Source organism: Mustela lutreola, chromosome 1 (assembly GCF_030435805.1).
Source record: "Mustela lutreola isolate mMusLut2 chromosome 1, mMusLut2.pri, whole genome shotgun sequence".
NCBI lineage: Eukaryota > Metazoa > Chordata > Mammalia > Carnivora > Mustelidae > Mustela > Mustela lutreola.
The window spans coordinates 55,157,034-55,169,362 of NC_081290.1; the positions used below are offsets into that span (position 1 = coordinate 55,157,034).

The following is a 12,329-nucleotide window of genomic DNA, read 5'->3' on the forward strand; positions in this document are numbered from 1 at the left end:
TGCTAGGATAAAGAGAGTTGTCATTTATTCAGCAAATATTTGCAGAGTCTGGCACTGTTCTGGGATCTAGTAGTAGACTTGACAAAAATCCCTGCCTACAATTCATTTTCTAGAGAGGGAGACAAATAAACAAATTTTTAAAAAATAACATGTTAAACATATAATATATCAGATGAAGGTGACATGGAGAAAGATAAAGCAGGAAAAGATACGGGCATGGATTTGGAGTAATCAGGGCAGGTATCGCTGACAAGGTGGCATATGAGCAGAAACCCAAAGCCATCTAGATGTCAGATTTGGAGAATGCTAATCCCAGAAAAGGCAACAGTGTATGCAGAGATAAGAGAGAGTATTCTTGAGATAACTGAGGCATGGCAAGGATTTCAGTGCAGTGGAAAACGGCTAAACCAAAAAGAGGATGAGGTGAGCTCAAAAGGTTATGGAAAACCAGGTCATATAACCCCTTTTTGGCCATTGTAAGGCCTTGACTTTTCCTGAGTGTTTGCTGGAAAGCCAAGGGAAGGGATTTTTTTGTTGTTGTTTTTGTTTTTTAAATATTTTATTTATTTATTTGAGAGAGAGAGTTAGAGATTTGAGTGAGAGAGAGCATGAGCAAGGAGAAGGTCAGAGGGAGAAGCAGACTCCCTGTGGAGCTGGGAGCCCGGTGCAGGACTCGATCCCGGGACTCCGGGATCATGACCTGAGCCGAAGGCAGTCATCCAACCAACTGAGCCACCCAGGCGTCCCCCAACGGAAGGTTTTGAGCAGTGGGGGAATATGATTTGGCTGACTTTTAGAGTACTGTAGGAGGAAGGTGGAAGCCAGGATTGGGAGGCCTATGTCATGGTCCAGGTGGGAGATGCTTATGACTCAGGTCAAGAGAAGGATGGGGTGGTGAGAAGTGAACACATTTAGGATTAGCTGATGGAGTGGATGTGGGATATGAGAGTTTTATTTGAACCAGGGATAACTTCAAAAAAATTTTTTAACTGCTATTTTTATTGTTGCAAAATAGAAATAACGTGAATTTTATCATTTTTAAATGTACAGTTTAGTGGCATTTAAGTTCATTCACATTTTGCAACCACCACCATTGTATCTCTAGAATTTGTCCTCTTCCTAAACTGAAGCTCTATACCCTTTAAACAATAACTCCCCATTCCTACACCTCCCCTCAGCCCTTGCAACTACCGTGCTACATTTTAGCTCTAGATTTGACTACTCTAGGTTCCTCATATAAGGAATCACACAATATTTGTCCATTCGTGACTGGTTTATTTCATTTAGCGTAATGTCTTCAGGGTTCATCCTAATCATGACATGTATCAGAATTTCTTTCTTTTTAAGTCTGAATAATATTTCGTTTATGTATATACTACATTTTATTTATCCATTCATCCATTAATGGGCACTTGGGTGGGGTCTCCATCTTTTCACTATTGTGACTTAATGCAATGAACATGGGTACAAATACCTGTTCAAGTATTGAACTTTCAATTCTTTCAATTCTTTCAGAAATGAAATTCCAAAAATATAATTGCTGGGTCAACTGGTAATTTTATGTTTAATTATTTGGGGAACTATCCTATTGTTTCCTACAGTGGCTACATCATTTTATGTTCCCACCAGCCATGCTCAATGGTTCCATTTCTCTACATCTTATCAACACTTGTGTTCTGGTGTTTTTAAGAATAACCATCCTGATGGGTGTGAGGTGGTATCTCATTGTATATTTGACTTGCATTTCCCTAATGATTAGTGATGTTGTGTTGAATATCTTTTCATGTACTTGTTGGTTAACTCCAAAATTTGACCTAAGCAACTGGAAGAAGGGAGTTAGAGAATATTGCATGAAGTGAGATGGAGAATATTGTTGGGAAAACGGGTTTTGAGGGGGGGAAAACAGAACTAAATTTGAGATGCATATTAGATATCCAAGTGGATATCTTGGTAAGCAACGGGACACACGAGTCTAACGTTCAGCTGACGAGTCCAGCCTGGACATGCGAATTTGGGAATCATTAACAAACAAGCATGCATAAAGTCAGAGCCTCTTAAATGTACTAGTTGGCTTACTAGTCTCTCTTTGGGTTTTCCAGTAATAACACTGTTTTATAAACAACCCTAAAACCTCTGTGGCCTATGACAATAGTGATTTAAAGATTTTTTTTTTTTTTTTTTTTTTGACAGACAGAGATCACAAGTAGGCAGAGAGGCCGGCAGAGAGAGAAAGAGAGAGGAGGAAGCAGGCTCCCTGCTGAGCAGAGAGCCCAATGCGGGCTCCGTCCCAGGACCCTGGCATCGTGACCCCAGCCAAAGGCAGAGGCTTTAACCCAACTGAGCCACCCAGGCGCCCCGATGATAGTGATTTATTTCATGCTTAGATTGGCTGCTGTTGGGCAGCTCTCTGTCGTCTTGGCTGAGCCAGGAGAGTGTCAGGCTTTGAGTTGGGCTCTGGACTGTTCATGTGTCTCTCATCCTGGGAACTGTGGCTACCCTGAATCTACTCTTCTAGTATAGAGGGTAGAAGCACAAGGGGGAAGCCGAAACACAAACACAAGCCTCTGTTTGCAACAAGTCCACTTAAATTCCATTCACCAAAGCAAGTTATAAGCCAAGCCCAACCGGGAAGAAAAAGCAAATGAGATACACAGACTGGGAGGACCAGGACCAGGAAGGGGATGGAAGGGGGGAAAATTGGACAAATAATCCAATCCTTTTTTTTTAAATTTAAGATTTTATTTATTTATTTGACAGACAGAGACCACAACCAGGCAGAGAGGCAGACAAAGAGAGAGAGAGGAGGAAGCAGGCTTCCCGTTGAGCAGAGAGCCTGATGCGGGGCTTGATCCCAGGACTCTGGGATCATGACCTGAGCCAAAGGCAGAGGCTTTAACCCACTGAGCCACCCAGGTGCCCCAAATAATACAATCCTAAACAGAATGATTTTATTTCTTCTGTTTTTCCAGCACTTACCACTATGCCTGGTAAATTCTGCAAATGTAGTAAATGCTGCAAAAAATCTTGAAAGGAGATTGTTACCAGCTCTTTTCTAACCATGGTTCTGGTTCTGTTTCCTTTAACTTGGGATCCAGAAGAATTTGGGTTTAAATTCCAGCATTCTCACTTTTTAGCTAGATGGCTTTTGGTAACAATATCAATAATAGTAAAAAGAATAACAGACAGCATTTCTTGAGTGTTTACTGTGAGCTAGGAATGCTGTTAGGGTTTTTGGTTCATTATAATGTGCATTATATGTAATCTGTTCATTATATAACCATATAATGTTCATGAGAATGTCTTTTAGGGTCCAAGCAAATCTACGAGGGAGGCATTGCTTTCTCAGTGTGATAGATGAGGTGACTGAGAATCAGAGAGGTTCAGTCACATACTTGAGGTCACACAGCTAGAAAGAGGTGGAGTTATGATAAAAACCCAGCTCAGTAGGCCCAGTAAAGCCTCCTTGTGAGCATCATCTTATGTCACCCGTGCATGTGGAGTTAGGATGCCCAGTCAGTTTCCTCATCTGCAAAACAGGGCCAGGCATGAGAATGTTCATTTTGTAGACTCATTAGAAGATTAATTGAAAAGTCCTATATCAATTACCTGGCCCAGTGAAGCTGACACTCTGGGCACTCAATAAATCTTCTTTCCTTTCTTCCTTTTTTATTTCATTCCAACTCCGGTGGCCAGACTTGATGGAAAACTTTCTTCAAAATCTCATGCACATAATACATCAATTGTAATTCTGCTAAACCTACAGTTCTCAATTTCTGAGACCTCTAAGACCCTCACAGGCCCTCTGCTGAAACCATTAGCAGTGGATTTCTAAAACCCTTGGGAAGACGTTTGGACGGGTTCAGTACTCTTGGCTGCTGAATTATTCATGTCCCTTGATGGATTGTGAAGCTGGCCTCCTACTGAAGAGGTGGATTTATAAGGGAGGCTCAGCCAGTCCTTTGCTGTTTTGGTTGAGTAGGTGGTGAGTGAAGGAAAGCAAGGCACCAGGCCCAGGGGAAGTGTGGGTCTGTGACAATTCTGCTCGGCAATTGTAGACCGAGAGGGTGGGAGGAGCAGATTGTGTGTCCGAAAGATGTTTCTTCCTGAGGGCAGAGTGTGGGAAGAGAGGAGGAAGAAACATTTAATGAGTACCTACTATGTACCAGACACCTCAGACGTGTAATCCTATTAGATCCTAAAAAAAAAAAAGGTCTGTTTAGAGGAAAGAAACTGAGGCTCCAAGAAGTTAAAGAACTTGAGCAATTTTTAAAAAAATAAGAGTCAGAAAGCAAAAATATATATACAACATATGTATACAAATATCAGGTTTGTCCAGAAAACCCAAACACAGTCCAGCTGGAATCAGTTCAGGGTTGGTATGGCCTGCTGGGCATCAGAGACCCCAGCTCCTCTTAGCTCACTCTGTTGCCAGCCTTAGGCTCTGGTGTCCACTGCGTGGTCCAAGAGGACTGCTCAGCCATAGAAGGGACTCATCCTGGAAGAAAGGAATAATAGGTCTACTTCTCTCTAGCAGGGCAGAACTTGGTCTCATGGCTGCTGAGGGCTGGAAGGGAAGCTGAGAAATGTGGCCAGCTGCCCATGGAGAAATTAGGGCTTCTATTTTTTTTTAAAGATTTTATTTATTTATTTGATAGACACAGATCACAAGTAGGCAGAGAAGCAGGCAGAGAGAGAGAGGAGGAAGCAGGCTCCCTGCCGAGCAGAGAGCCCAATGCGGGGCTCAATCCCAGAACCCTGGGATCATGACCTGAGCCGAAGGCAGAGGCTTTAACCCACTGAGCCACCCAGGCGCCCCAGGACTTCTATTTTTAAGGATGAAGGAAAGAGCCAGATACTGGGCACACCAGGAATTTCTGCTCTGAGGAGGGTAAGTCTCAGTCCTTCTCACTCCAGAGGACCCAGATAGCTCCATTGCTCCTACCATAATGCCTTTCTTAAGAGAAATGCCATTGCCATCGAAACCTCTGTCCAGCTCAAAGTGCCCTCTAGACAACCATGATAGGAACAGCTGGGTCTTATCAGGTACTTACTGATGTGGGAAACAAAGACAAAAGAAAAATGAAATTTCCTCACTACCCACAGTCCACTGACATGTACTTGAAATAGGCAGAGTGGCATTTCTCTAGGGACTCAGCTGCCTTAATGTTAATACTTTGCTAAGAGCAAAAGGCAATCTCAGCCCAATCCCCAGGATCCTGTAAGACTACTTAAACATATAAAAATTCCTTTGGAAACTTCCTTTATCTCTACTCCCCAAGATACATGTTGGGAATCCTCCCCCAGATATTTGACCCACCAATCCATGTGAAGGGTCTCATGACTAGGGTTTTACTAGGCAGTAATAAATGACCTTTTCCAACCATTACTAGCTCCCTCAAGGTTCAGGAAACCTTTCTTCCAAAATTCCTTAGAGACTTTTGCTATCCCTAACCCCTTCCCAACTCGAAAGTGTATAATCAGCCGCTCCTCTCTATCCTAGTGCAGCTCTTTCTGCCCATAGGTCCTGCCCCCATGCTTTAATAAAACCACCTTTGTGCACCAAAGATGTCTCAAGAATTCTTTCTTGGCCGTCAGCTCCAAACCCCATCTTTCTTACATCACTTACTATAAACCAGGCACTATGCAACAAGTCTTATAACAATATCTCATTTAATCCTTCAGTTACTTATAAAGCAGGAACTTGATTCTCGCCCTTATACAAATGAGGAAACTGAGACCCAGGAAGACAGCACGTGCAAGGTCAGACAGCTAGTAAATACCATCAGGATCCATACATTGAATGACAAATAAGATCTGCGCTCAGGCAGTGGAGACTCCAAGCCTAGTCTTTTCATTGTTAATCTTTGTCTCCTTCCTGTCTGTTCCCACTTTAGGGCCTCTGCTCCTGCCCATCTTCCTTCCTGAATCCTATTCTTTCAATCTCTCACCACCCTGTACAAAGTCTTCCTTCTATTTAACAGTAAACACTCTGAGAATCCGAATCAGGCCAGGTATTTTACTAGGAGCTTGGAACTACGTAATATAGAAAGGGCCTTGTGGAGGGTCCCTGAGGTCCCTACTCCGAAAAAGTTCACATGTGACTTCGACATCTAGCACCCAAGTGTCCATAATGGGACACAAAAGGGCCATTGCAATCAAGTGGTGCAAAGTGCGCAGGGAGAAGGATGAATTGGGTAAGTTTCTGTTGTATGCAGGGAAGGGAAAGGACACTTTATACGGGAGGAGACATTCCTTCTACTTTTTCCAGTGGTTCCAAGTAAAATATTTTATGCATCTTTTCCTTTTAAAAAAATTCTTCTCATCTGCCTTTCCCTAGTGCCCCTGCCCGCCTGCTTTGATCCTATTTGCCCATTTACCTGCTCTATCCCTCTTCCCTTCACCAGTAGCTTTGGGGAAGAGTGGCATCCATCCATCTCCTCCCCTGCCCTGCCCTCCATTCTCTCCTTAACTGCATCAGTCTGCTTCAGTCCCAGCACTGCACTAAATCCTACCACCTCATGATTAACAATACAAGTCTTTTTTCCCTGGACGGCAGGTACATTAATTATGCAGTTATTTGGAATCTGGTGTTTCTATGCATTGTCTCATGGAGCTCTCAGGATAACCCTAGGAGTTTGGTGCTGCTGTTAATTTCATTTTGCTGTTAGGAAACTGAGCTCTGGAGAGGTTGAATTACTGCCCAAGGTCAGCAGCAAGGAGGCAGGGAAGCTGGAGTTCCAACCCAGGTTAGCTAGCCCTGGAGCCCAAGCTCTTAAGTATTCCTTCTCTAAAAATCAAGAGACAACACTGTAGGGGAGGAGAGTAGGAATGGGCCAAGAACTGGGGATGTGACCTACAAAATGTGGCAGAGAATTGAATAGCCCCTATGGGAAAAAGGAATAGGGAATGATTATAAGACATATTGATTAAAGTGTGAGCGTGGAGAACACAGATGAAGTTAGGCATCTTTCTTTTTTTCATTCTAACAAGGTCTTTAATGATCCAGATGACCTCAAATCTATACTGATCATGTTTCTTTCTTTTTTTATTTTATTTTCTTGAAGTTTTTAATTTTAGCTCCAGTTAGTTATCAAATAGTGTTATATTAGTTTCAGGTTGCAGGTGTACAATATAGTGATTCAGAGGTTGGGAATCTTAAGGATTAGGTGGGAGTATTTGACAAGGGTTGAGGTGGTTGGGTTGATTTGCTATTTTGAGTACCAAGGATGTGAGGCTGAAGATGAGATAGGCAGGGGGTTTAAGGATGTCATTAAGAAGAAGCTGAAAACCTTAAGAAACTCTTAATCTCAGAAAACAAACTGAGGATTGCCGGCAGGTGGGGGGTAGGGAGAAAGTGGTGGGGTTATGAACAGTGGGGAAGGTACGAGCTATGGTGAGTGCTGTGAAGTGTGTAAACCTGGTGATTCACAGACCTGTACCGCTGGGGCTAATAATACATTATATGTTAATAAAGAAATTTAAAAATTTTTTTAAAAAGAAGGTAGTTGAGATGATTGGCCATCAGATTAAAAAGGGCAGTGGGGAAGGCATGGAGTTAAGATAAAAACAGACTATTGGACCAGGAGAACAAAGAAATATCAAGTTCAGAAAAAAAAAAACTTGCAAGAGTGAGGAAGTGGAGAGGGTAGAAAAAGAAGAGGATGACTTGAAAGTAGGCAAGATGTCCCAGTAGAGTTACCACAGGAGTTCCCAACTGTGAAAATTCATACATGTCTCCATGTTGCATAGGAAGACAAGGTGAGGCATTTGAAAGTTCTCAAAATTCTTTGAATTAGTTTTTTCACACAAAATGGCACTTTCTTCTCCTCCTGGGAGAGTATACTCTTCCTCCATCTCTTCACTAGGATTCTGTATTAACTATGAAGACGTCAGGTTTTTTTAAGGCCAAGCTTTGGAATTTCAATCATAAGCAAAGAGCAGACCTCAAGTTTATTGGCAAGAATGGAAAGGGAAAATATGTTTGCTTCATAACAGTGAAATAATAAAAAAAAAAGTGGAGAAACAACTCAATGTCTATCAGTAAGAAACAGAAAAAGAAATTATAACACAACCATACAATAGCATATAAAGCAGCCAAAAACAAAAATGAGGCATCTCTTTATGTACAGAATTACAGTCTTCAAGATCTACTGCTAAGTAAAAAAACAAAAAAAAACAAAACAACAAAAAAAACCCACGATCTAGATGAACATGTATGAGTATTACAAGTAGGTGAGGAATATAATATGATATGAAATATAAAATAACAACGTACTTTCTTGTTTGTGCACACACCATCCTTGGAGTATCTTTCTGGGCAAGGGTGTCAGGGAAAGGGAGGTGAGTCTGGCACTTGTTGAAAGCCACGAACCCTGTAGCCAGATCTCAGCCAAGCAGAACAATTGGAGCAGACCCTTGCTGGGGATTATTTGGAGACTTTTAATTGCGAGAAACCATGAGTAAATATACATATGCCAAAGGGCCCTCAGACATTGTGTGCCCACCCACAGTGTGATACCATCTCCACTACCTCTGATCTTGTGTTAATTCAAGGGTATGCATGTGGGGAGAGTTTTCACAATACAGAGAAGACTCACATGAGCAAATGCTGGAAAGAGATATAGACCTTAAAACCCAGGGCACAGTGGTTTTACTCAAAGGGGTGGAACATTTGGGTTCTTTCTTTATTGAGTGCTTTTGTGGCACTGTGATTCAACTAAGTTTTCTGTTCTTCAGGTATAGTTGAATGTTGGAACTCCATTCTCCCAGATCACCACCAACACCAGTAGTTAATTTTATCCTTCATGGAATCAGCATGCCAAATTTCATGGAATAACCTTTTTGAGGATGTTTTGTTCTTTATCATGAAAACCTCATTTGTGTTCAGATTTACTCATGGTGCAAGCTTGACTCTACTGAAAAGAACCTTTGTCAAGTTGGGTTTTAGGTGTACAGAAAGAGTTAACATAGCAGGCCCCAGACAGCATATGCCTAGAGTGGTCAGCTTGGAAAGTGGCCCTCAGTTAGCATCTGGGAACTTGGATCTTCAGAGGGTTCGCACCACCCAAATTGTTAAGAGTGACTCACTATGCCTAAATTGTTTATGCAAACTATGTGATTTATGCTGAGCACCTGTTCTCCTACTGGGGGTTTGCAATTTTGGTATTGCCAATAGAAGTTGCCTACTTGACTAGCCCTCTGTAAAAACCTTGCTGAGTCTTTAGACAGCTATTTGGTAAACAATAGTTCACAAATATTGCTACAACTCCTTGAGAGGGAAATTCAGCAAGTCCTATGTGATTGTACTGGGAGAGGACTTGCTGGGGGAGGACTCTTGGAAGCTTGAGCCTAGTTTCCTCCAGACCTCTCCCTGTTCATCTTTTCCCTCTGTCAAGTTTACTTTGTATCCTTTCCCTATAATCATAATAATCCCATGACTATGTACTGAGTCTCCTGAGTTTTCCTAGGGTAATGGTAGCTATTGGAACAGAAAACTACCAAGACTTCAGAGGTCCAACACAATAGTTTATTTCTTGTGTATAGAAAGACCAGTGCCAGTGTTCCTGGTGGGTGGATGACCTTCTAGTCAGTCATCAAGGACCCAGATGCCTTACATCTTGTATTCTACCTTCTTCTAAAGCCTCTGAGTCTTGTCTGGTAAGTTTGCAGATAAGAAAAAGAGACTGTGAAAAATACATCCCCCTTTATTAACCCTCCCTGTCACCTTAACCCCAATGTTGGCCCCAAAATGACATCACTACCTCTGGCTGTATTCCTTTGGCAATTACTAGGCATATGGTCGCATGTAGATACAAGAGGGCTACGAAATGTGATGTCTGCTCAGTGGCTATTCTGCTATAGCAAGTCTGTGGAAAGAAAGCATAAATTCTTGATGACCTGCTGTAGAATCATAATGATCTACTTATTATGAAATTACGGTGCCCTCAACTTCTCCCCAAGTGCTATGAGACAGCACACAGAAGTCATATTGTTCTTGCCCATAATCAGGTTGACATGTAAAAGGGAACAGGTCACCCCAAGTTCAAGTAGGTAAGGCTAACTTTTCCTGGGAAGTTTTCTTTCCTTTTAGACCCCTTCTTCTGTGTTTCCATAGTAACTGGTGCTGATCCCGGTCACAGCACTTATCACAAGGTTTTGAAACCTTACAGATTCTTGTCTGACTCACCCATTAAATTAAAACATTTCTGAGGTCACAACTTTCAGTTGTCTTATTGACCAGCATGTTCTTTGCCCTTCACAGAACCTGGCACTTCCGAGAAGTGCAGTAAATGCATAAAGGAATAAATGGTTGAATGGTACAGTGAGATGCAGTGTTGTACCATGCTGTGAGCATGTGCTTCAGAGTTAGTCAAAGTTTCTTATCTCTTGTGACCTTGCAAAACTTACTAAACTTCTCTCAACTTCAAATTTTCATTCTTAGAATGGGAGGACAATACCAACTTTACAACATTGCTCTGAGGATTTTCTGAGATTCCAAATGTGTATGTACCACCTAGCCTTGTGCTAGGCACATAGTAAACTCTGGAAAAATAGTATTTATTATTAACACAAATGACAACCAGTGGGATACCGGTTTCAGCACTCACTTACTCTAGACCCAATCTTAGACGCAAGCCAGGAGAAGCCATAGAAACCAAAGGTGGCCAAATCATGTGCAAGGATGATGACAAAGAAGAGTTGTGGGGACAGCAGCTTTATTTCATAGGGGTGGGGGTCTTCCTGGGAGGGAGACCTTCCTTCCTTTGGTCTTCCTGGGAGGGAGGTCTTCCTTTCCTTATTCTTGCCATCAGAGAGTGTTAGATTCACAATTCTTAAGGCAGTGCTTACTGTCCCAAGAATTCACAAGATGTCAAGCCCATCTCATACCTTTACAACTACATCATTCAAGACAGAGCTCTGATTCCCTCTTCTTTCAGTCATCCATTTAAGGAATATTTTTAGAGTATCCACCTTGAGCCAGGCACTGGGGATGAACAGTATTGAACAAAGAAGACCGAGCTCCCCTCTCATGGAGCCTTCATTTTAGGGAGGGAGACAGACAACCCATCAATAGTTGGATCGCATGTAGACCGTGAAAATAAGACTTTTGGCAGCATCATGGATATAAGGTTCCTCTTTCTCAAGTTGTGCAGTCTCAAGGTAAACTGCTATTAAATGCATCACGAATGTCAGCCCTAGTGGTGCCATTTGGCCTTCTTCAACAACTGCTTCACAATTACACACACACACACACACACACACAAAAGTTAAGGGTCTGTAAGTGTGAAGTTGTGTGGCGGGGCTTTTCGGAAGGATGTTTTTAACCTCAGCGCCCAAGGGAGCTGACAGGGAGCGCTTGGCCCCGACTCTTGCTCACCTTCACCAGCCCAGCTCCTCTTCAGTCATCTTCAATGAGTTCAACATCCCATGTGGGGACCACACAGCTCCTTGATTTCTCAGTCTCTTGACCCCTTCTCATCCAGTGACCTTACCCTCTTCTCTACTTTCACCATACCTCTGACCTTGTCAACACCAAAAACCTATTCCTGCCCTCTCCTTCCAGATTGTTGGCTCTAGGAAATACCTCTGCTGCCTTGTCCCTCTCTCCACAATCACCATGTAAAACCCCACCCCGAGATGACCTATCCCTCTTCTTTTTTTTCCCTGAACTCACTCAGCTAAACATGGCAAAAGAGAGTCCAGAGCAGAGAACTAACTGCAAATTCAAAGCCTTTAATGTTGCCTTGTATTTTACAGTTCCCTTCCCCCAAACTAATTCACAACTTGTCCCTCCTCAAACCTCCCACACTTCCCACTTCCCCACCAGCTCAGCACACTGTCCGTGAACAGCCTTCCCTCCATCCTCCCTGAGAGCATAGAAGCCACCTTCTCGCCTCTGCCAGGTGAGCTCTGCCAGTCTCCTGTCTTACGTTCTTTATGCCTCCGCCCAGCTTTTCCTTCCCTCCTGCACCTGTGGGGTGGGGGGTGGCATATGCAGATAGACTCTGGACTCTCCTCAAGCAAACAACAGAAACAACAAAACTATCCTGATTCCGTATGCCCTTCATCTTTAGCTCAGGCTTCCTCCTCTGAGCTCCAGAAATTTCTGTCTGCTCTGATGCCCCAGGAGACAAGTTTAATTTGTCTAGTACAGAATTCTTTATTTTCTTCCCCATGCCTGTCCTACCTACAGCTTCCCCCCCCCCTTCCAGTAAACACCTACCTGTTGCTCAGGCTGGTTGCTGGGCCCCACCACACTCCCATCTTCCTGCATTCTCTTCTTTGGGGTAACAAAGTGTCCCTATTCTGGTTCCTGAAGTTATGGAGAA

The 12,329-nt window shown here is 42.8% G+C and overlaps 1 protein-coding gene across 1 annotated transcript in view; it reads left to right on the forward strand.

Annotated features, from left to right (window-relative positions):
- FAM184B (family with sequence similarity 184 member B) overlaps window positions 1–12,329 on the forward strand; it is a 166,768-nt gene that overhangs the window by 54,020 nt on the left and 100,419 nt on the right. The window lies entirely within an intron of this gene.